The 26,532-nt window shown below is 41.9% G+C and overlaps 1 protein-coding gene across 1 annotated transcript in view; it reads left to right on the forward strand.

Annotated features, from left to right (window-relative positions):
* brinp2 (bone morphogenetic protein/retinoic acid inducible neural-specific 2) overlaps window positions 1–26,532 on the forward strand; it is a 244,398-nt gene that overhangs the window by 196,123 nt on the left and 21,743 nt on the right. The gene's annotated exons all lie outside the window — the stretch shown is intronic.

Consider the following 26,532-nt stretch of genomic DNA (forward strand, 5'->3'; position numbering starts at 1 on the left):
TGAGTCTGTTGAAATAGAGAAAATGAACCTTACTGTTTGCTGCAAACAGGACTTTCTTGACCGGGGATTGCTCGACTGGAGCGCTGACTTATGCAGATGAGGCATTAAGTGTTATTTCTATCTGTACTAATAATATCTATGTTAGTTAATAACATTTAAGTATCTAAAATATGTGAAATTGACTTTGAAAAAGTAACACTAGAGAGTGGTAACATAGACATGTTCCCAGTTGAATTTTTTAAGTGGCTCAAGAAAAAGAAGAAGTGGACGTTGAAACAAAAGGATAAAAGCAACATTGAAATGCAAAGAAATCAGGGTGGCGCAGTGGTCCGTGCGCCCCATGTATGGAGGCTGTAGTCTTCCAAGGGGGCGGCCCAGGTTCAAATCCGACCTGTGGTTCCTTTCCCGCATGTTGTTCCCCTCTCTCTCTCTCCCTGATTTCCAACTCTATACACTGTCCTATCTCTCAAAAAAAGGCACAAAAAGCCAAAAAATAAATCTTAAAAAAAAAAAAAAATGCAAAGAAATCTACTAGCAGCCTCCAACACTGGCCAAATAGTTGATCTTTTACACAAACCCTGCCTCTGAGCAAAAAGCCAATAATAGTTAAGGATTTTGGGGTAGTGACTGGGGTGGCCAATCAGATCCCCCCCCACCCCCTGGCTGACCCCCTGGATCTGCCCCTGAAGGCAAAGCGCATCATCCATCTAATCACTCTTTGATGTCTGGATTTTAGTTTGTTCTTTCTGAAACTGGTTCTCCATACTGAAGCAAGATGAGGCGGCTGAATTTGCTCCCACAATGCTGTCAAATCTTTTATTTACAAAACCTTATTGTCCAACACAGCCTCCATTATTTTTACCGGAGAAGAGAGACTGAAAAAGCTGCAGGACTTAAAAAGAATTGCCACACCAAATTACTGATTTGCAGATTCCGCCTTGATTACTACAATCAGAGCAAATCAGTGTTTGCTAAATTACGGTCGGTACTAAATCAAATGATTACAGGTCCCCAGGTAATTCTAGTCCTGTGGGAATAGTGATGAACACATTTATGAGGCCTAGTTTTCAGTGTGGTATTGTGGGCATTATGCAGAAAACAAAATCTTTTGTTTATAACCAACAAATTGGGAGATTTTGGCACAATTTACAACGCCTCTAAAACAAAAAAAAAACAACTATATTACCCTTTTGAAATCCCCAAAGGTGACACTTTCTTTTGGCAATCAAATCTTTTGATTCCGGTCTGCTGAATGATAGAAAATGTTCCTAACCACAAAGTCTCTAGATTTTCTCATCATAAGAATCCATCTCTGACATGTCGGCAGATGTTTTTCTCAAATCCTTTAACGTTGATGAAACGTTGCAGCAAACTCTTTTATTCACCAATTCACTAGAATTGGAAACACACAGTTGTTTATTTGTTCTTTAAAGCTTTACTTTCACATTCGATGAAATCCATTTTTATTGCATGTGAGTGTTTTTCTTTTTTGGCACAGAGTTGTGAGATGTGCTTACTGAGATAAGAGAGCAGAGCAGTGGACAGCTGGACGGGGACGGTTGTTATATAAGATCCTTCAGTTCCAGCTACAGATGCAGCAGGTGGGATGGTGATGATTTATAGCTCCAAGCTGGACGCCGCTCAATCACAACTCTGTGTTATACAGCGTGTACCTGTGAAGTGCATTTCTGACTGTGTTCTCAATCACTGGTGATATTTACTGAAAAATAGACTCCAAACACCCGCCTGATACACAATCATGGAATAACTTCAGTATGCTGCATTTATAATGTTTGCCATTGTCGAGGGATAAAACTACAACAACAAGAGTAAGAGCTCAAACAAAGTCAAACAGAAATACAAGCATCGATTCAGTAAGCTCATAACTACAGCTATAAAGACAGATTGGGCTAAAGTTTGGAGTTACAATAAGCCATGAAGAAGTGAGGCTGCAGCAGAGGTTTTTTGACCAACATTTCATTTTTTTAGAACAAGAGTGTGAGCAGATTTTAGGGTCACACAACATCACAGTGTGAGGTTTACTTATTTATTCATGCTGCATTTATTACCGATAGAAAAGTAAACACAGCTGCACCTACGCTTTGACTTCAGAGACGCTTCTGTCTTTTCAGCGCTGTGTTGTTAACGTCGGGAAAATGTACACAAACTCCCCTTGCATCAGTCTGGTAAATGCTAACAAAACACCTGTCGGTTTTTATATGCTACCACCTGCCTCTTTACACAAGAAAGGGGAGTGATTATATGATGAGTTCATTTCATTAAAATGTGACTGTTTAATCTAAGCATATTGAAAACAGTGTTAAAAACAACCTACCTTGTTTTATTCGATGCATTTGTATTTTAATTTTTAGTTGCATTTTTTTCAAACAAGATTTGGTCTTCAAAAAGCATTTTCTAAAACTCATTCATGAAAAGACGGCTTTTCTTTTAACAAGGTTAATATGGTTATAGGTTTATATTCAGGCCAATACATCAGAAGTAGTAGCATTCAATAAAATAAGGTCTGTCGAACGCTTAAATTGTTCCTATCGCTATTAAAGTAAAAAAATAAATAGTTAATCTTGATTAATCGCATGTCTGAAATTCCATTATTTTGCATTTAAAAATATCAGTTGTTAGGCTTTTATTTTGAATGTTTGTACTGTCTTAAGCTGAGAGTACTTTTCTTGCTGTTTTAATTCAACCCTGCTTTTATTTTGAAATAAAGTAAGGACCTTCTGGTTTATTGAAGGTTACGACATGAACAGAAACAGGAAGTGGTTATGGATCACAAACTGACGTCAAACAGCTCAAAGGAACAGTAACAAAGGTCAATGTGTGATGTCATAAGGTCAATGTGTGATGTCATAAGGTCAATGTGTGATATCATAAGGTCAATGTGTGATGTCATGAGGTCAATGTGTGATGTCATAAGGTCAATGTGTGATGTCATGAGGTCAATGTGTGATGTCATAAGGTCAATGTGTGATGTCATAAGGTGGATATTACTTTGGAGTCGTCAGCTGAGCTGTCTGAGAGTTTGTTAAAGTGAAATGAGACATTCAAAGATGCAGCAGTGTCCTTCTTCTACATCACTGAGACTACAGGGAGACACTGAGGAGGAATATCTACGGTGTGCCAGATGGGACAAAATTAATTAATCACAATAACTACTTAATGCTGACAGCACTAAACTAGATACGATGTTAATAAATCTTTATTAACAAGTCTTTACACCTTAGATGTCCAAACATAGACCTAACAAATGGAAGGAAGTAAATGACTGGAGGTTAAAAATTATAAAACGATATTGAAACTGTGCAGAGACATTCTGTCCTCAACAGAAATAAACAAACAAGACGACACTTCGTAGTTAAACTAAAGTTTGAGATGACATTTTTTCAACAGAAATCTCCTGACTTACACTCTCTCTGCTCGTTTTATGTCGAGCTGACTTTTTGAAACTTTAGCATTATTAGACATAATGGGAAAAAGTTTGGAGTCAGCGGAGTGAAAGTTAGATCTGAGCCACAGTGATGGAGCCTCCATCAGGTGTGCAGCCTCACTCTTGATAAATGGATTTCCAGCAGGCCAGACAGCTTTATGGACACGATTCATCACAGAGGGGGAGACACAGGTGTGTGAGGTAATGGCAGCAACCATGCAGAACAGCTCAGGCTCCCAAACTTGGATCAGAATCTTCTCTTTTTTTTTTTTTAAGTTTCATCAGCCGCTCACTTCTTAATGACTTGGAGGGTGTAGGCAGGATTTAATTGGAGGCAGGTTTTCTTCTGACTCTGCGGATGTGTGTTGCTTCGCTGCAGAGTTCAGGTGATTGTGTGTGTGTGTGTGTGTGTGTGTGTGTGTGTGTGTGTGTGTGTGTGTGTGTGTGTGTGTGTGTGTGTGTGTGTGTGTGTGGCCATTGTTTTGGTAAGTTGCTGAGAGAGCGGTGTGGTGGACTCGAGGCACATGACTTGGCCTCAGTCACAGATTTGATGACTTTGGAAGATCATAAAGGACGTAGAACTCAACTTGGACTTTAACACCAATGACTTGTGACTTCACTTGGACTTCAGCCACATGACTTGAAAATAGATGGTAAAGTGTGCATGTTGTTTTTGGGATTCAATGTTTTTCCTCGATCCGGAAAACCAGGATGCAATCAGGACACAATCAATTTGACAATGAAAATAGAATCAACTGTAAAAACGTGGAGTTTTGCCCTAATGAGGATAATTTCTAAACAATTCTGGGTTTTCTAAGTGTTTTATAAAAATATGCAGAATTTTAAGCACTCTGTACATTAATCCGCACAGCCATCACGTGCACCTGTTTACGTTTAGGGCAACGGATCACAGTTTGGATCAAAACCCAACCAGTTGAAGAAACTAGAATAGTTGTATTATATGTAGGCTTTTATTGTTATTTGATTTCATCATCAATCAAGCTATTACTTATTCTCCACACGTTCACTTTCAACTTTCATGTGCTCACAGAGCTTAAGCCCCCCCCCCCCCCCCACCGCCTCAAACTCAAACTTTGGTCTCTTAACGCACACAACGGCTCGTCCTTCTCTTTGTCTCTCTGCTCTCTGTGCCTCCACGCTGTTGTCTTACTTCATCATCTGTTTGTTTTATAGCGTTCAAAAACAGCGTAGTCAACGATGAAACGACACTGACAGAGGGGGTCAAAGACAAAAAACACGCTCAACTCACTTTCAACAAAAACAACTGAGTGTTGAATCCCCCAAAAACGATAAGGACAGCACTCCAAATGTTGTATTTTAATTGCCACAGGAACGTTTCGAGCCAAGGCTCTTCTTTAGCGTGTGAACAGGCAATTTTTTTTTTTTTTTCAAACATCCACAGGTGTGATCAGTTTATACTTTGTCCAAAATGAGCTCTCCTCCATCACAGTAGAGGGAGTCTCCATCCAACGACCCACCCACAAAACAAAACAACACCCACATGAGCTTCCTCAATAACAAGGTACATAGGACATGCAAAGCACAATCACAAACAACATCCCAAAACAGGAAGTACTCAATACTCGCCGTGCTCAATCTCAAGTCTTAAAGTCAGTTAAGAACTGCTGTGATCACTTCACAAAAAACTGATGAATAAAATCTCCTCATTTAAACCGTTCGGAATGAGGGTACCTAAGGAGTGAATCCAAAAGGTTTCTCTCTGTTAAAGGATTCTGTCCCTGTCTCCACCTCTGCGTGCCATATTAACAACTTCAATACTCATATAATGTAAGTCACTGAGAGTGTGATTACAGCTATTAAAATGTCTTGCCACTGATGATTTGCCATCATGATTCCCTATAGAGGATTTATGTTCACATATACGCATTTTGTTTTGCCCACATAAAATAGGTTACATGGACATTTTAACAAATACACCACAAACTTGGTGTTACAAGTGATGCTATGATCAGAGGTAATCATTTCACTCATCCAAATTTAAGACTAGACATTAAAGTTAGAGGAAAAACATTGCCTGTTCACACGCTCAAAGTCTTTAAGACAGCAATATATCAGGATCCTTATGATCAATCGCGTGGCCCACCTGCAGTACCCACACAGCCCACCAGGGGGCAGGGGGCCATACTTTAGGAAGCACTGCGAATTACTTGTTTGGGACTCTAAATTCAGAGTTTTGGACTTTGGACCTTCCTGTATTGACTTTTTATTGGACTCTGGACTTGAGACCAAAGACTTGTCCCACTTGTGTTAAAGAGTGACATTGTGAGATAAACAACGTTCTGTACATTCACTTAACAGCATTTTGACAGAAGACTTTACAAAGTGGCTTCTGGTGCTGCACTGTTAGCTCTTCAACAAAAAGGACGCACTGACAGTTTATTGAAAAGAGAGGAGAAGGCTTACACTTTCCATGACTTTCTTGTTCTGCTGATGTTGTATTTTTTTTGTCAGAAGCTTAACTTTGTTGTGTTTATCTTAAAAAAGCGAGGCCTTTAGTAGTTTTTAAGAGGTTTGTGTTCGAGGGACAAACTAAAAATATCAAGGGAGGCTCGTCAGGACAGACAAGGACAGACAGACATTCAACTGCAGGCATGTTTGATCTAATCCTGAGGAACACACACAAAATCTATTTACACACTGAAGGCACACACAAGGAAGGCGGAGGTGGAAAAAAAAGAACGAGAGGAGGCTAATCTACAAATATTGTTTGACTTTCTAAGCTAGCCATCTCTCGGTCTCACAATCTCTTCCCCTGTTTTGCAACTTCTCTCCTTTGAACACATAGACACACACACACACACACACACACACACACACACACACACACACACACACACACACACACACACACACACACACACACACACACACACACACACACACACACACACACACACACACACACACACACACACACACACACACACACACACACACAGTCACAGAGGTTTTTAGCTTCTGGGGGTGCCTAGGAACTTGGGCTGAATCTCGTCTGCTGGGATGGCCTGATAAATTTATCGTGGCGAGAGGAAAAAAAACAACTGCGAGGATTGTGTGTGAGCGTGTGAGGGGGATTCTTGGCATGCGTGTGTGCTTGTGTGCTTGTGTGAGCGCGTGTCTGTGCATGTCAGAGAGGCGATAGGAGGACACAGCACGGACTAAATGTGTGGGAGGAACGAGGAGAATAATACCCTCAAACCTCAGCCACTCACCATTTCCTCAACTGAAGACCCAAAGCTAGCTCCATAGTTAGCAACACACACACACACACACACATGAATGCGAATGGCAGGAGCTCTCTGCTGTAAGCTTTTTCTTTTGCTCTTGGATAGATCTGCTGTGCTGTTTCGGAGGCATGATGTCCTGCAAAGGTGTGAATAAGTTGTGTCGGGAACATCACACCTTTTGGTTTTGTAAAAATTGGAAAACACAGCCAGCTTCAGGGCTCAGCAGCAGATTTCCTCCTGCCCGGGTCCATCCAGTGGGGAAGAAATTGCAGTGCCACATTCATGAACAGGGTGCTGTAATTTTTTATTTCCTCTGCCTCCGACTTGAAAGCTTCAGATAAAGACAGAAAAGAGGAAAAATATTTTACATCAGGGACTAGAAGAGGTTTTTTTAAACAGCAGGAAATTCACATTTTATGTCAGCTTCATGAAAATGTGTTTCCTTTAAGCTTAAACTCCAAGCTCTAAACGACAAAAGGTTTTTTAACGACTCTTTAAGACTAGCATCAAGTTATCTTAATTGAAATACCAAAACCCACGATGTTTCAGTTTGTCTTAACAAAGAAGATATCACAGGAGTTTGGAGGCCAAGGCCAGAAGATATCGCTGCTGCAGTCAGTTCAGATGCCACTCTTCATGTGGAAGCGTGGTGTATTTGGTAAATGGTGAATTGACTTGACCTGGCATATCACTTCTCTAGTCTTCTTACTACTTAAAGTGCTTTTAAACTGCAGGTCTCAACTACACATTCACACACTGACGGTAGAGGCTGCTGTGCAAAGTGTCATTCAGTCTTACACCTTGGGGTTAAGTGTCTTGCCCAAGGACACTTTGGACATGTGGCTGCAGGAGCTGGGGATCGAACGCCCAACCTTCCAGTTGAGAGACGACCGACTCTACCAACTCAGCCACAACCGTAATTAAATCAATTACAGTAAACATGTCCATCACCATGAAGCAAAGAGAGCCAGAGGAAAACTAGAAGAAGAAAATCCGCTATGATCAAGGTTATTTACTATTAGGGATGTTTCCAGCAGAATAATTTTGATTCAACAGATATTTAAATTATACTTAACCGACTTGTCTAAAAGTAAAAATAACACTCAGCTTGTAGGAGCCGCATTTAAGTTTATTGTATTTGCATTTAATTTGTAATTAATTTTGTGTGTGCGCCCTCCATAGGCAGAATGGCGTGTCTATAAGGGGGAGTGCAGAGCGCATCTGGGGGGAAGATGGGTCATGGTGCATACCGTCATTGACTGCAGGCTCAGCAGTCGTGTTTAATTATATGAATTACATATTTTTTAGGTCATTGGAGACACTACACATACTTTTTAGTTTACTTTGATTTGCAATAAAACTATCAGCAACTTTAAGAATCAACTCTCACTGGATTTATTTTGGATCAAGTCTGCGTGTTTGATGAACTGTTCCTGTTTCTTCCAAAGTGGTAGAAGCAAGAAAATATTGGAGAGGTTACAGGACAAACCTGATTTTTGAGTTTTTGCTACTTCACAGCTCAAAAGTGAGCACAATGTGTTCATAATTGTCAGCGGTAAACAATGTAATGTAGTTTGATGTGTGTGGTCATGCACCCAGGAACTTCTTTTTTTCAGAGGGGTACTGCTCTGTAAAAGTTCCAGTAACAACCTAAGTGACTGCCATAAGAAAATGAAAAACTGAATCATGTTTAATATCTTCAAAATGAAGTTAACTATGCAGGAGAGAACAGAAACTCACCAGGTCAGCACTGCCCCTCGTATCTGCAAAGTCACAAACACTGCATCAAACAAAGTGTTCAAGTCTGCACACGTTGAGGCATCACTGTAACGGATCAGCATCAGTCCAGTCTCATCACTAATACGTTAATTAACCGCTTTTTGTTAATGAGTCATGTGTGTTCTAGCCAGTATTTGCATGCTCACACGCTCATCTTATAACATTGTAAACTGGTTTTAACCAGTCGGCTACAGCGGCATGTCATCGTGACAATATAAGCATGACAATCCAGTCCATGATTATTGTTTTTTACCTTTTTTTAACCACCCAATCCACCTAACATTAGACTTTCTTTAAAAGAGCATCAAAGCCCTGGAGAGGTGCTAGCCTAGCTGTCGGCTGAAGCTGTGGAGCGGCTGCCTGCTCTATTCATTAGCACACAAGTAATGAGAAATGTTGTTGTCTCTATATGTTGGCGATGACATGACGTTGTGAAGAGGAAACTGAGCTTTTTAATTTAATGATTTCGCTGCTGTGTGGAGAGCGGCTGTCTGGCTTGCTAACAATGCCCAACATAAGTCACAAACCATTAATTGGATGTGCTTTATTTGCAGAGCCATAACTCTATCAATGTGTGGAAACAGAAATAGTGAGAGCTGGTGAGGCTATGAGGCAAAGTACACTGCAAATGATCTAATCTTAAAGAGTGTATTTGTTTCATTCCTAGTCAAAAGTTTCATATTATACTCGGCTCAGTTGGTGGAGTCTGTCGTCTCTTAACCGGAAGGTCAGGGGTTCAATCCCCGCATCCTGCAGCCACACGTCCGATGTGTTCTTGGGCAAGACACTTAACCCCAAGTTACTCTTGCTGTTGCCTCATCAGCCGCACATGAATGTGTATGAATGAGTTACGTCTGATGGACTCTTTACATAACAGCCTCTACCATCAGTGTGTGAATGTGTAGGTGTGTAAAATTGCTTTGAGTAGTCAGAAGACTGTCCATCAGTATTAACTAATCCATTCATACACATTCAAACGCCATTGACGCAGCATCAGGACAAACTTTGGATTAAGTGTCTTGTCCAAGGACGCATGCAGGAGCTGGGAATCAAACCCCTGACCTTCTCTCTGGTTGTGAGATGACCGACTCTACCACTGAACCACAGCCATCGATTCATTGATGATTTATTTAAATGTTTAAACGTTTTCTTTAGTGACCAGAATGTCTGACCAAGTGTTTGGCCATTATTATTGTTGTCAAAATGTTTTGTACCTTGACACAATCTCAAGACTTTGTACTGACTGATAGTATCAAAATGACCTTATCAAAAGCATATTCTGCTTAAAGCTGCCATGAGCAAGGGAGGAGGCAGCGGTGGTTCATTCAACTCAATGGGTTTGCAAATAATGGCGTTTCTCAAGACCATTTGGCAGAGGAGGGGTCACTGTCTACATTGCATAAATAAATTGGCAACGTTTCTGTACTGTGCAACTTGGGCAGTGTGTAGGAGATGGTTTGACATTTTTTGGTAATTGATAAAAACAGGAAATGACCAATTAATCTGTCCCTAGGACCTACTGTTTGAATTCTTCTAGTATTGTATCAAAATGAGAAAAAATGTGTCATGACAACCGTTATTGGCGCCCTTGCCAAAAACAGTCATAGTAAGTATTAAACTATTCATTAAATCCAGAGATAGCAGATCTGTGATGGGCGACATCATTTTCACATCAGTCTTTGTTAAAACACGCAGCCATAAATCGTGGATTAATCCATTAATCTTGTCTTTCTCTTTATCTCTCTCTCTCCCTCACTCTCTTTATCGCTCTCTCTCTCCCTCACTCTCTTTATCTCTCTCTCTCCCTCACTCTCTTTATCTCTCTCTCTCCCTCACTCTCTTTATCGCTCTCTCTCTCCCTCACTCTCTTTATCTCTCTCTCTCTCTCTCTCCCTCACTCTCTGTGTCTCTCTCTCTCTCCCTCACTCTCTTTATCTCTCTCTCTCTCTCTCCCTCACTCTCTTTATCTCTCTCTCTCTCTCTCCCTCACTCTCTCTCTCTCTCTCCCTCACTCTCTTTATCTCTCTCTCTCTCTCCCTCACTCTCTTTATCTCTCTCTCTCCCTCACTCTCTTTATCTCTCTCTCTCTCTCTCTCCCTCACTCTCTTTATCTCTCTCTCTCTCCCTCACTCTCTTTATCTCTCTCTCTCTCCCTCACTCTCTTTATCTCTCTCTCTCTCTCTCTCCCTCACGCTCTCTCTCTCTCTCTCCCTCACTCTCTTTATCTCTCTCTCTCTCCCTCACTCTCTTTATCTCTCTCTCTCCCTCACTCTCTTTATCTGTCTCTCTCCCTCACTCTCTTTATCTCTCTCTCTCTCTCTCCCTCACTCTCTCTCTCTCTCTGTCCCTCACTCTCTTTATCTCTCTCTCTCCCTCACTCTCTTTATCTGTCTCTCTCCCTCACTCTCTTTATCTCTCTCTCTCTCTCTCCCTCACTCTCTCTCTCTCTCTGTCCCTCACTCTCTTTATCTCTCTCTCTCTCCCCCTCTCTCTCTCTCCCTCTCTCCCTCAATCTCTCTCGCTCCCGGGACACTTCCTGTGATGGTTTCCTCCCCATTACCGTTCTGCTTTGTTTTGCTTCCCTTGTAGTTTTGTGATTACAAATCCTCTAATTGCCTCTCTTCCTTCGTTGTGTTCATTAAAAAAGCATCCCTGCAAGCTAACAAGAATCTGTTTGATACTACTTTCAACCTACAAATAGTCCTGGCATAACATCCCCTCAACGTCATCAGGACCCTGCTGCTTTGAATCCGTGCCCATCGCCGCCTTTATTTCTGTCAAGAAAAAAAAGCGTGCCGACTCTGGGTGTGAACGCAGCACATGCACTTCCTGGATTTGTCGTGACAACAAAAGAAGGAGGGATTATTTTAGTCACAGGGATGGATTCTTCCCTGGCTCTAGCTTTAGCAATACTTCCTCCACCTTCTCATTTTGCTCTTCTTATTGATATCCCGAGAGAGAGCCGTGCTTGGCTCTGGCAGCCTTCTTTGCTGCTTTTTCTTGTCTTTTTTTCCCTCTCTTGCCCTCTGTCTGTTTCTTTATTGTTTTACAGCAGGCTTTCCAAACGTAATCTTTCCTCTGGCGTCTGTTAGAGCTGTAGTCAGCACTGTGTCTCAGAGTGCTTTTTCGATTGAAAACAGAAGCTTACACTCTGGATTAAAGGTTTTATAAGAATCCAGTCAGCCTTTACAGCGTGCTGTTGTAGAGATACCCATTGCAATTTAAACATACCTGATAACATACATACTGTACATGTTTAAGAATTTAATTAAAGGAAGAATGCACAACTTTTTGATCCAGTAGATGTCAACCTTGAGCACCAGCATGAAACCAAAACAAACTGCTGTTTGGCGACACTTCCGCCATACTGAAGCCTCCGCTCTCCTCCAACGGCACACCTCCAACCCCTCTCCCTCCCCGTTCGCACAATAGAATCAAAAGGAACGCACCATAATAAAGCACCATTAAGCGCCAGTGGCGGAAAATATTGTCCTTGGTTGAGCTGCAATTGCCTGAGGCCTGCATTGTTGTGATAGCTAATTTCACAGCAGGCTAATGTTAGCACACTTTAGTAAGTAGCGGAGAGAATCACTCCCATGATCCCCCCCCCAAACAAAGAAGGAGTTTGACTAGTTACAGTTTTATCTTGCTGTTTCACACCGTTGAGTTAACTTTAAATATCAATTTGAATATCAGGGCTTGTATTTGTGAACATGTGAGTGTAATCTCTTCCTCCAGTAACTCAGTGGGAAGCTGGTTCTGTGTCTATACTGTATTTCAAAGCCAAACTTGAGCTGCTGGCTTTGAACCAGTTCCCGAGCTATGTTCATTATACGCTTCTCTTAAATCATAAACTGTTGGCAGTCACAATGTGCATGTACTTTTATTTGCATGATGTCCTTGTTTAAAGATAGAAGGATATTTTAAAGTGCATAAATGAGAGTTGGGATGTCATTACTTTGGAAATTAACCCTTACAGGATGCTGAGGGATCCACATGGGCTATTTTCCCACCCCATCTATCTTACTTTAATATTGATTTAGAAATACTTAAATTTATTTTCATAAAAAATAATCAGCGTGGTTCTAGGTTTGTAACTTCCTCTGTAGCCTTCTTAAATATAGCCTCCTAATATCTCATTTCAAACTGAACTTAAAGTCTTTCTATGTGATTTTTCACACTTAAATGTAATAGAAATCAAGTATATCCTCTGAAAATAACTCTGTGAGTCATGACTGTCTACAATGGGTGTAACACCCGAGTCCCACTGTCTGTGATGCTTTCAGAGTCCTATCTTCACTTTGTTTACATCGCCCGGACAGCTGGCTGACTCCTCCCCTCGAGTATAAAAGTTGTTTAATTGAGGGACTAGAGAAAAGAAGAATAACATACTGTACTCACTGCTTAACTGTGTTTCTAGATCACGCTCATTTCAGGTAAATTTACATGCAGTGTGAAGATACGAGCATAATAAAGATTATTATGCATGCTAGCATTAGCATGCTAACACAACAATGCAGCGCGAGTTGTTTTGGTTTCATGCTGGTGCTCAAGGGCGACATCTGCTGGATCAAAAAATCACATATAAAGCCTTTAAAGGAAGAATGTGCAACTTTTTTGATCCAGTAGATGTCGCCCTTGAGCGCCAGCATGAAACAAAACAAACTTCCTGTTTGGCCATACCTCCGCTATATTGACGCCTGCGCTCTCCTCCAGTGACACACCTCCAACCCCCCACCCCCCTCTTCACTTGAGCATGAACAAAGTGGCAGACAATTTGACAATTGCCTGTGGCCTGCCTTGTTGTGTTAGCACACTTTATTTAGCTCGTATCTTCACATTGCATGTACATTGACATAGAATGATGGTGATCTAAAAATGCTACTTGACATTCAAATAATCAATGAGTATAATGTTCTTCTTCTCTCTAGTCATTTACTAAAATAGCTTTTATACACAAGGGGAGGAGCCGGCCGTCCCGTCCATGTAAACATGGCTCTAACAACAACACAGCCGAGGGGACTCAAGCTTCTCACTCATTGTAGATCGTCATGACTCAGAGAGACACTTACAGGATATACTTCATTTGTGCTGTTTTTATGTTTAAAATGTTGCACATTTTTCCTTTAGTATTTCTAATGACAATGCCAGGCCCGCCATTTTCTACATGTGGAACACGCATTGGGTGTAGGTCCTTACCATCTATAGGGGGGATCTCATATTGGTGAGCTGGTGTCAGCAATATGAGAAATATTACTTTTGTAATGATCAGTGTTGCCCACACAACCACATATATTAACGTTTTCCAAAAGACAAATGTGATAAATCACTTAGTCCATCAGTCCGTCCCTCACTCCTGTTCATTGTGACCCGCACATCGAGCTGAAAAGCACTCCTTTTTCTATCCCTCCTGTAAATATGCTGCTTCTTTTTATACATGTCCTGTTAAATCACAACAGATGCTCGTAAAAAAATAACGCTTAGGGCCACACTTTGGCCGAAGAGTAGCCCTGGATGGAAATGTTTAAGTGTTCTACATCAATCACTGCAGCACCTAACGGAGGTTTTATTTAACTCTGATGACATTTACTTTGCTATTAACCAGCCTTTAAAAGCTGCCATAGCCGAGAGTTTAGTTCATGTCCCTCTTCCTCATTTCTGTCCACATATGTCTATGTTACTTCGGCTCTCTTTCTCTTTTTAAGCTCTACTTATTTCGTTGCATTCGCTCTCTTTTTTTTGCCACACCATTAATAGGTTCATCCTGACATCCTTCTGATTTGATGCAGTGCTCGGATCACAATCAGGCATTCAACAGAGCTGTGTAATATTAACATCGCAGTGTGAAGTAATACTCTGCATAAAGATGTTTCTGGTGTGAAGGGCTGAAAATGGATACTTACTGTGAAGTGTCAAAAAGCTGCAGCTTTTCAGATCACACCTTCCCCCTGCCTTTACACACAATGTCAATAAAGACAACACTTTAACTAGTACTGTTCTCCATAGCTCACAAGAAGTTAACACTTTTTTTTTATCCCAATAATGACCAGTGTGTAGTTCTGGTTGCATAGCCTCTCTTCTTGTAATACAACTCCTAACATGAAGCTACGATTGGCTCTTCAACTAGATTGATTCAGAAAGGAGTGTTTAGCGATTATGTCACGCAGGAAAACAGAAGTGTGCTGATAAGTCTGTGATTATACAGTCTGTTATCAGTCCACAAGTGGCCCACATGATCAAACATATTAATCCCTGGGACCATTCTTATGTTCCCCGAGATGGCTATGGGGAGTAACAGTAAAATACCTAGGGGGAAGAAGGAAGTCCAAAATGAACTAATAATCCAAATTCAACTACTAAGACACATCCTCCTTTCACAGAAGGCGTACACTAAAGAAGTCTGATGTCAAGACACAAGAACACTGACTCTCTCTTCCACCTATATTCTCCAGCTAAGCCCCTGATTGCTAAATTACCACAGGTGTGACGTGCTGCATTCAGGCTGAGAAGAAGCACCTGGAGAGAAAACACAAGAACAAATACAGAGCATGTAACAGACCATGTATGAGTGATATCTAGGCTTTATCCTTTCTGCAACATGTGTTGTGCGCTGTGTGATAGCAGAAGACAGACATGACACACAAACAAAATAAATCTCCTTATCTTGACATCGCTGACCCTCAGATCCTCAGGCCGAGAGCTTCCTGATATTTAAAGGCAGACTACCCGTGACATGATTCACAAACAGAAGGCAAGTTGCAGCAAAATGCTATTTTAACCATACAGACTTAAGAGCCATTTTATTGGAATATTATCCATTCTTTTCGTTCCTGACAGCCCTTCAGAAAGCCAAAGAGAGAGAGAGCGAGAGAGTGGGAACTTCAAAGATTAAGCCAAGTCTGACTCCCAGCCCAGTGTTATGTCACAGACACAGACACAACATGTTAACAGACAGCTTCTGTGCAAAGAGCAATTAGAGATTTTCAAATAAGTACGAATTCTAAATCAAATGATTGTAGTGGACGTGCATTGTGAACTCCTCTTAATATCAGAAACGTGCTGCGCCACAGACTTTAGAGCAGGTTTTAGGGGGTCAGTTGATTTCGGGGCGCTGGTGGCGCAGTGGTTAGTGCGCATGCCTCATATATGGAGGCTGTGGTCCTCCAAACAGGCGGCCCAGGATCGAATCGATTTCCAGCTCTATCCACTGTCCTAGCTCTCCATTAAAGGCCCGAAAAGCCCAAAAATAAATCTTTAACAAAAATTAATTAAAAAAAAAACGCAGTTGATTTCTACATCCTCAAGCTAGGAAACGCGCCACAGCTCATTTTAAAACAAACACACTATCATTAGTCCTTTAATCCTCATGGGGTTATTTGCATCTGTATTAAATGTCTTGCCTCACCCATGCTCCCTTCAACAACAGATTTCTTATTCTAAGCTGATTCAAAGTCGTCATTAAAGCAGCTGCGATGGAGGCGTAGGAGGGGAAAGGCTCAGGAGGAGGTGGATCTCCGTGTCCCATGAGACACGACCGCTGGCACTGTGCAAAGCAGCACAGATGTCTGTGGAGGAGGTTTCAGCTGAGGGGATGCTGAAGGTGGCTTACTGGAGGATGGTATGTAAAGACAGAGGTGGAGTGATGAGTCCACAGACAGAATGGTGAAGTTTATTATAAGATGGAAACAAAAGAGCCTGAAGCAGGAAAAGCCCCCCTGGGAAACGGAGAAACTCATAAGTGCCATTCAATATTCCAGTCTCCTGATTTACTTATTACACATCCTGGACTATAAATAGCCCAAAGGCACAAGCCCCCCAAAGCTGACAAATAGACTGCTGGCTGCAGTTCATCTCAGGACGACATTCGGGGTGAGAGGCTGTGACGCGGTGGCTCTGCAAGGCATGACCTGGTACCTATTAATCCCTCAACACGTGTAGGGGAGAAGAAAATAAGGAGGAGGAGGAGAGCAGAGTAAATCAAGGCTGAGAGAGAGAGAGAGAGAGAGAGAGAGGGGGCTGAGGAAGGTTGAGGAGGGAGGGCACGAAAGCTGAGAAAAAGAAATGAGATTATGTGGAAGGAGGGGAGAGCAGATGAGGGGAGGACGGGAGATGATGTGAAAGGGGAGGAGTGGAGGGCAAATCAGAAAGAGGAGGAGGAGGAGGAGAGAAGAAATGAGGAGACAGAGGACATCTCCCTGTTAAAAGTACATAAAGTGAGAGAGAGGAATATAAAGAGTAAAGAGGAGGAAATTGCAAGCAAATGAACACCGATCAGTTCAGATGACGGTCGTTAGGCGGGAGATGAAGGAAGAAGTGCCGTCAGGTGATTTATGTATTCCTTCATACCTCACACTGTCCTGCTTTAAGGGTTTCTGAGGGGGCATTTGTTTTTAACTGAAGCAGCTGGAGGGAGTTTGTCACAGCAGGGGATAAGAGGAGATTCTTTGCTGTTGGATACGCTCACACACACACACACACACACACACACACACACACACACACACACACACACACACACACACGGAAAATACACACTCACAAACACACACTGCCTTTACCTTTTCATGCTCACTTTAACCTATACTCCTCCCCAAGTCTTGAGGGAGAAACTCCTCTTTACCTGAAGATAGAGATAAGTAGAGGAGGAGGTGTCGTCCTTCCCTTGGGGGGGTCCGTTGGTGTAATGAACTCTCTCTCTTATCGCCACGCCGCACTTCCTGGAGAAAACCTCCATGAAGTGTAACTAAGAGGGTGGTATGGAGGTGCTATGGGGGATATATCATGTACCAGGTAACCTCTGGGTGGTGAGACTTAAGATGATGCCACTTTACTGAAATCTGCACCTAGCACAGCATGAATGGTTCTAACCTTACAGATAAACTGAGATTTAAACATGCGAGAGTAATTTCCTGCAGCTGGTTGCTGTCAAAGTTTTTCTGCACTCACTAGATGAGAGTCAGTTTGCCATTTATAGAAATAAGGGAATAACGGTAATATAAATCGCACCGGACGACGCAGTCTGTTTTTGGGGGGTTTCCCATGAAGAAAAGGATTCACCTATCGTTCTGAGCGACAATTTCTATTGTGTTCAGGGAAGTCTACAACGTGCAGTTTGTGTGCAGCTGTGTTGCTCTTTTAGTCCCGTCTTTAATATACTTTAATATACGACTCTTCCAATCAAAAGAGAAATCCAAAAGCTTTATCTTCTGAACAATATGCCGCCGCTTACTTCAAATGCATGAGGGAGGGAGATAAGATGTTAAAAAGTAGCGCAGCCAGCCTGGTCTGTGTCGCTGTGTATTCTCGCACAGCTTTCAATACACAATGAATGGTGTGCGATGGTGGCAGCTGAACCCACCGTAATGACGGCGCACGTGTCAGGATTTCATACTTGTATATTGGTCGCATCGGTGTATGAGACGCAGCCAAAAAATAGGTATTAAAAGTGCTTCTTATAACCGGATTTTAATGGTAAATAGCGCTTTTTTCTAGTCTTCTGACTGCTCAAAGTGCTTTTACACATCAGGTCACACCTACACATTCACACACTGATGGTAGAGGCTGCTGAGTAATTAATCACATTCATACACATTCAAATGCCGCCATTAAAGCAGCGGGAGTAAATTGGAGGTAAGTGTCTTGCCCAAGGACACGTCGGACATGTAGCTACAGGAGCTGGTGATCGAATCCCCCACCTTCCAGTCGAGAGACCACCGACTCCACTGATCCACAGCCGCCCTTATATTAATAACCTGGTCAGAACTACTAACCGCTGTATTGTTAAACTTTTGTATTTATTTCATAATTAGATTGGACGGATCAAGTTGACCAGTTGAATGTGTTGAATATTTTTAGATTATCTGACGGTGTACGGAGTGAGTTGTATTCTTTTGCCCTCGTGTGTTTCCATCTGCTCGCCTGGCTGGACCGAACGTTCCCGCTGCCAGCGTGACTCTCTGGAGACTCAATTAGAACACAGACACACAACCTATCAAATGTCATCACAGCGTGTGTGTGTGACTCATTGTGTGACTGCATGTGTGTGTGTGTGTGTGTGTGTGTTAGCGTAAGTGAGCGTACCACAGCTGCATGCGACCAGGCGGGCAGGCCTTGCAGTTAATGAGCTGCTCATTAACGAGCCAGCTACAGCTAAACACAGCTTCTTTTTATCCTTCCAGGGCCTTGTAAAGTTCATCCTCTGGAATGAAACTTTATGAGGCGAAGAGGTTGAGAGTCAGACTGGAGGACACATACCTCCGGTCACTTCTTTTTTTAAAGATGTACTTCATATAGAGACTGAGGCTCAGATCTATAAAGTCCTGTTGCCTGACCTGCTGAGGAAAGCAGATGACTCATTCCCAATGTTGTCTCTCAGGGATACTTCTTTATAAAGAAATGGCTGTGACTGGAGATCTGGAGAATTTGTTGGACATTATTTTAAAAAATCATTTTTGTATCAAAGTCGTTTAAATTATATTAAAGGCAGGGTTGGTAATTTTTGAAAAACTAGCATGATTTTGAAAGTAGCAACCACCCCAGAAGAGGAGCTCAGCTCATGCTTTGAGTGTGGGCTCGTGTATGCATGGGTTAGAGAGTGAGCGGGGAGACAGGGTTTTTACAGACTTACAACTGCTTCTGATGATGCATTTTCTTCGCTCCTTTTTCAGAGAACATGAGTTATTAATTTCTGTCAGGACCTAAAGACAATTTCAACCAAAATCTTAAAAAGTGTATCTGGAGAAAATTACCAACCCTGCCTTTAAGTGACTAGGGAAGATTGTCATATTGCACTTTTTATAACCTATCATTTAAAGTCAGAGAGCTGCTGATACAATGTGATGATGCAAGTGAGGCAAGCAGCAACCTCCAGGGTAAAAAATGAAGCCAATGCAGAAGTACACAAAGCTGCAGTTTGTTGAGTGTCCACTTGAGGCTGTCTCCATGAGCCTCAAAAGTCACATTCAAAAAGAGCCCGTTTTTTTCCTGAAGAAAGTAACATATTTACAGCCTGTCCTTTGGGCACACACTTCACGGGAAGTGATTTTTTTTTATTCCACATCTGTTTTGATATTATGAACGATACGTGTTTTACATAGTTTGGTGTGAGGCTGATTGGGTGTGGTGTAACGGTTTGCCAGGAGTCTTAAACCCAGCCTCAGCATGTTGTTAGGTTGACTGAAAGTTAGGCTGAGTCAGGATTTCCAGCATGGCGGCTGCTGCTGATGAGCCTCTGGCTTCATTTATTATTATTTACAGTCTATGATGTCAGGTATTGATTTGAAGGAAAATGTCCCCAGTCAGTTACTCAGCCTGATATTCTCTGACTTTTCCATCACAGGTGAAACTCATTATAAAGACAGGGTGAACAATTAGCGCCTCAGTCGTTTAGTTATCTGTGATTTCTTTAATGGAGCAGTTTATAACAGTTTAAATCAGCCAGTCAGGTTAGTAAGAATACTCGAGTCATTATGATGAGATGATCACCTTTCATTTCACACCATATGACAGCTGATAATTATAAAACCTCATTACTCACCCCAGCACTGACATCTTATTGGTGGGAGATAATTGGAACCAAATTTGCTATTCATAAATTCACAATGGGCTATTCTTTGGGATTTTTAATTCTTTCCCTCTGTGTGAAAGGTTAAGTGTGGAGGTGGGAGGAAAGTTTATTTCAGTTCTTCAGCACAAGTTTAGCTTCTAAGTGACCAGCGCGAACACTTGCCAAATCCCTGACAGCGATCTCTATCCCTCTAGTTCTCGCAGCCAATCTGTAATCTGTCTCTCCTCCTGCCGACCCTGCAGCCCCCGCAGGGAACAAAGTCGTTCCCATCTCTCCGGTGCAGAGAGCTCAGTGCGGTCTAAGCTGCTCACAAACACCTCCCACCTGTACTTCGCCCTCGGCCCTCAACATCTTGCAGGAGAAGCTGAAACACTTCTTTTCTCTGTCTGTTCTGAGAGAACAAAGATTTATAGCTGACTACCAGCTCTTCATTGTGGAGAGACGTTTGAACCTGTAATTGCTGACACGCTTGCCTGAAGGCTGGCGCTGCAGAAAGTAAACGTACTTTGATCGATAAATAGAGGCTAAATTTGGCATCTCAGCAGAGCGAGGGCAGGACTGCATTCACACATCCATGCTATCAACAATTCAAATATCATAGCATTGACCATAAAGGGTAAAGAGGATGATTTATGTTACCCAGAGGGAGATTTTATTTCATACTTTTGTGTTGTCTAAGGATGCGAGAGTGGTTTTTTGTTTTTCTAAATCTAAACCATGGGGTGCTCTGGGTGCTCCTGTGGAGGCAGCATCAGTTCGTTTTGTAAAATTCTCATTATCAAGCAGCAGATAAAAGAAAAAAAAAACAACGAAAATAAAGAGCAAGAGCAGGAATTCACCTCGTGCATTCAAAAGAACAGCTTTTGGGTTTAGGTTTTAAAAAACAGCCTTTAAGAAGCACAAGCTGAGTGCTCTGAAGGAGTGAAACAACAAAAGGTTTTCTGTAAGCTGAAGGAGGAGAGAATCAGATCCTGAAGCTCCGTCTTCAGTCAGTCAACTGGCTTAAATGGTGCATAATGGACACTTGAACCACAAATGAAGAATGAAGCCATGTGATTACTAACTACTCATGCACATAGACTTTAAATAGAATAAAGCAGAACCTGAAGCATAATGGTATACTTCAATATAAATGAATATTTAGGGCACCAGTAGTGTCCACAACCTGCTTTTTTTAAGAGTGCTTCTCACCAGTGCTTATTGTTGCTAGGTTACGAAAGTAATCCTCTGCTCCCCTCGTTAATGTCCATAAGGTTTATTATATCTATTGCTCCTTGTGCATCATATTAGCTTTTTTTTCAAGGAAATATCACAATGACAACATGATGTAAAGAAGTCGTGTCCTGACACCAGCAGCAGCTCTGGAAATTGTTCCCTTAAAAAGACGAATCAGACTAGAGTCTTCTCGGCCATTGTTGTTGACAAAAGTGATATAAGAAGTCCCGCCCCTTCTAAATTTTGATTTGTCGGCGAAGGAGCAGTGAAGTGTTCAAAAAGTTTTAAAGAGGACATATTATCTCCCTCCTCCACCTTTTCAAACAGTCCCCTGTGGTCTAAATGAAACATCTGTGCTGTGCTTTGGTCAAAATATAACATGAATCAAGCACCAGAGGAGGTTTGTGACCCTGTATAAACCAACTCTCTCAGAACGCTCCGTTTTGGTGTGTGTGTTTCTTTAAATGCAATGAGCCCCCCCCCCCCTGAGTTTTCCCCGTAGACATCACTCCTTCGCAAGCAGGAATAAAAATGGCCGACCTGCTCAAAAGTTTTGTTCTAGGCTGGGGGTGGAGTCCATGGGTGGAGATATCAGGGGAGGGGAGGGTATATTTTTTTTTAACCAGAATCCCACTGTGACATCACAAGGAGAGCAAATTTGAAACAAAGCATTTTTCTCTGTGTTGTAAGACTTAGACAGACCACAAACAAAGGACTGGATGGGTTTATTTCACATTTTGTGGGTCAGTAGACACTCAGGTTAACCAAATATATGTTCAAAAACACTGTAGAAGTTGATTTTTCATAACATGTCCCCTTTAGATTATTTCTACTGAGAGTGCAGTGAGCGCAGTAACAAAAAGCAGTGGACAAAGGCCCTTATACCGCAAGATTAAGTTCTTTAAATACGAAGACAATGCGAGTGCTCAACAGAAAGAACACACTTACTTGTTTTCGGTGTAATGGTATTTGTATTCATCCCGTACCGCCACAGTTCGGTGCATGCAGTTGTACGACGAATACGCTTGAGTAGAGAAAAAAAGGCATTGACACATGGCAGTATCCACACCCCGATCCAGGTAGTTGTAAAGCTGGTAACTGTTTGTTAACTGTAATATTTCGGCACAACAGGTATTTAAACGCACATTATTTAAATTCTGCCACCAGGGGGCTCTCAATCAAAACAATAACAAAAAATGACGTTGAGGCTGGTGGGGGGGAATCATGGGAGGGATTGTCTCTGCTACTGAAGGATAAAATAGTATTTAAACAAACAACAAAATAAATCAGACTAGGATTGAGGAGAAATCTGAATTTCTATATGTACAGTAGATAAAGCTAACTATTTTCAACCTGTAAAGTAAAAAAATAAATTACTTTTAGAGGTAAAAAACAATCACCTAGGCAACAACAACATTTGGTTAATGTGAGCTGCTGTAAAATTAAATAAACACATAGAGGCTAAATAATCTTTGCATTGCTTTCTTTTGCTGTATGTTGATCCAGTTGGCTCCGTAACCTTCACACATAAAGGAGCTCAGTGAGAATGTAAAAGGTGTAAAAACATAAACAGAGTGTTGCTATAACTTGAGATCGTTTGCAGCTCGAACGGGTGCACCGTTAAAACCCATCTGTGTGCGCACACAAAAGCAGCCCCGGCCCATCTGGGTTCCTTTTGCCATCGTAGACCTTGGGAGTATTCAAGGTTAATGCCCCCCTTATTAAGCACCACCATCAGACCCCAGAATGGCCTCCCCTTAATGTACGAGGCGTGCATGTTAAGGCATGTCTTTGCACTGGTTAAGCACAGGTTTCCCATTATGCGTCTGTCCTCCATTTATCCTTTATTAATAATGTGGAGGCTGCTGCAGGCTCTCCTCACAATGCTGATGACGGGAAACAAATGATGTTACCTGCTTACAGCCTGGAAGAAAGTAGAGTCACATGTTCCATGTTTCCCAGAGTGAACACTGTTGGAGGCTGTAAAGTGTTAATTGATGGTCGTATGCCCGACTGAACAGCAAGTACTAGGATGTGAGGATAGCAGATTCATGAGGAGAAAATACAGACATTTAAATAGCTAACAAAGATCAGCACAAAGGAATATGAGACAAAAAGGAAAAATTATTTATTGAGTAGTAAAAATACTGAGCAGTATTATTTTATTTCTCTCTGTAAAGATACCAAGGAAGAAAGATTTTCAGATTAATACACACACCATCTCTGTTTAAAGGTATAGTGTCCAACATTATATTATAGTTATATTATTGAATCATTTAAAAAAAACAAAAAAAAAACAGCTATTGGTTGAGTGTGAGTGTTGTGTTTATCTGTGTATAACCCGCAGAGCAGGATCTGTCTCTGCCATGGTTTTGCTCTGTTTGGCGCCCTGCCCCACTGGGTCCATTTGTGAAGTGCAGGCAGTAAGCACAACCACATAGGAATATAAAGAACTTTACTTTGCCTTTCCAAGGTTTATCTGTTGTTCATTTGGTGCCTGTTTTGGTGTTGATAAAGTGATAGGATTTATACGATCAGCAGTCTGTACATTGTCTTTTATTTTGAAACTGACCGGACATTCTATGCTTTCCTTTATCTGACTTCCTGTCTGGGTCGATCTCAGTCGAAAAAGGTCTCAGCACATTACTGGAGCGGAGCAGAGTGGCAGAGCGGCAGAATGGCCTATGAGCATTAACTAGAGAGGGCACGGTTAGCTCTGGACTGCGCTGCACTGATGCACACAGATCCTGTAGAATCGACCATTTAGAGAGAGAGTGTGCATGATCGAGAGCTTGTGGACCGTCCAAAACTCCCAACTCCAACTGCAACTTGTAGAGAAACATCGAGTCATGCTGCTTTGTCTGAGCGGATGATCAGCCATCTTTCATGTATTTAGTTATGTTGAACACCTCACAAAGTGTTGCGAGTTGGATCCCTCTGCAGGAAGCAAAACAAGTCTCCTTTACAAATGTGACCTTGGTTTTTGTCAGAAAAGGAGTATCATTTTGGTTGCTCAGGAGTTGAATGAAAACACATCGGTGCTGCCTCACAGTGATTCCCCACATCACTCCTTCAAATATTCTCCAAATTATTCCCCACAGTAACACCCCACAGTCCACTGCCAATAAAGCACAGCAGTGGCACATCAACAGACAATATATCTATCATGGAGGATACAAGGGAAGTGAACCAGTTATTTTCTTTTTCACGCTCTTTACTACAGTTAAAATGTCCTTGAACAACCACCAGCTGTTCCACTAGAGCCGCTCAGTGGCTAACAGTGGGGAGCTGTGGTTTAACTGGGCAGCAGCTGACCACGGGAGGCCGAGGCATTCAGCTCCCACATGTGAGTGAACTGTGCTCGTGTGAAGTAGAACGTTTCTGAAAATATATGTGATCCGTCAGGCCTCCACAGATAAATCGTGAATACAAGAAAAATTACTGAAAGGTTTCCCCCCTTAGGACGAAGCAGCTTGATTAGAGCTGGCTGGATATAAACGGCCCCCTTCATTCCCTTCTGTGTTCGCCTGAATCCATTATCCATCTCTGATCCCTCCGCAGGAAGGTAGTTCATCTTCACACAGGTTGGCTTAAGGCAGGGCAGAATCCGAAGGTGTTTGTTTCTGCTGGTGTCAGACTAATTCAGCGTTCATAACACAAGAGGAGGAGGAGGGTGTAGGCTACTGCAGTCCTAAGCTTCATGGTAATCTTTCAAAAAAGGAGGTAAACTGGTTACAAAAAAGAAGAACAGTATAATATATATCTTTTTATTTCTTCAAGGTTTTAGTTCAGGTTACTGGGTTAGTTTTTAACGATCTTACTGGAACCCTCTTCCCTGGCAGTTTAGTCAGAAATTCCTTGCCTCAACCAATACCTCATAACATTAAAAAAAACAAAAACAGCGTCTATTAGTAACTCAACAAGCGCAAACATAAATGTCACTTTTAATCATACTCGTCCTTGCAATGCAAACGCCTATCTGCTTATTTCATAGGCCAACCCACACAAAGTCCCACACTTACTAACAAGTGTAGAAATAATTCATGAATCATCAAGTTCAATTTGTGAAGCAGTCCTCATGGTCACTGTTTAAAAGTCACATATTATTATTGTTTTTATCCAGTTGAAAAAAGTCTCAGAGCTCCTCAAAACATGTGTGTGAAGTTTCTTGTTGTAAATCCACTCTGATCCTGTATTTGATCATGTCTATAAACCCCTCTATTTCAGTCCTGCTCAGAACAGACTGTTTCTGTGTCTGTACCTTTAAATATGTAAATAAGCTGTGTCTGACCCCGCCCCCCTCTCTGGAAGGACTTGGGTAGTTTTGGCTTTCTTGCTCCATGTCCTATTGTTTACGGTGAGAAGGCAGACTCAGAGGCAAGAACAAACACCTAGCTGTGGGAGTGTCACCCACCTGGAGGAGGGGTTACTTCCCTTTGTGATGTCATGAAGGGAAAATCTCCAAACGGCCTGTTTGAGCTCACATTTTCAAAATGTACTACGGGAGGTAGAGCCTTCAGTTATCAGGCCCCTCTCCTTTGGAATCATCTACCAGTCAGGGTCCGGGAGGAAGCCATACTTTGTACTTGTAAGAGGAGACTTAAAACATTCCTTTTTGATAGAGCTAATAGTTAGGACTGGCACAGGTATGAACTAGCTCCTAGTTATGCTGCTATAAGCTTAGACTGCTGAGGGAACTGGCACCTTAAGCTCCTATCTCTCCCTCTGTATCTCTCTCTCTCTCTCTCTCTCTCTCTGTGGGTGTTCATAATTGGGGGGTTTGTAGAAAGACTGGGGACACATATTAGCGTTAATAATATGTGACTCGTGATTTACTTTTTGTGAATGGTGTTTGTCTATAACCAGCATGTTGATGAATTGTGAACCCACAGAGACGTCCTGCTGGCTGCAGCTGTCAACATCTCTCTGGAGCTACTTTTATATATCTCAGCCTCTCTTTATTCTCGGCCAAGGTGATGCCTTTTACCTTGAACTTGGAGCAAAAAGGTGCCTCTAGGTGAGATTGATGTTCTTTATGACTTGTAAGGCACCACACTAGAGCTATTTTTTTGCATGTTGCAATCACCCACCAGAGTCCAATAAGTGCACACACTGATAGTATTACTTCCCTGACATGTTGTGTTTTGTGCACATATTGGTTTCCCCCACAGAAATGATTCCCATTTCTCACTCAGGCCATGGGGGGAAGTGTCTAAGATTTGGAGAGTAAATCTGTCACATATGTTTAGATTTGTGAG

This window comes from Labrus bergylta, chromosome 4 (genome assembly GCF_963930695.1).
Source record: "Labrus bergylta chromosome 4, fLabBer1.1, whole genome shotgun sequence".
In the NCBI taxonomy this organism is placed as follows: domain Eukaryota; kingdom Metazoa; phylum Chordata; class Actinopteri; order Labriformes; family Labridae; genus Labrus; species Labrus bergylta.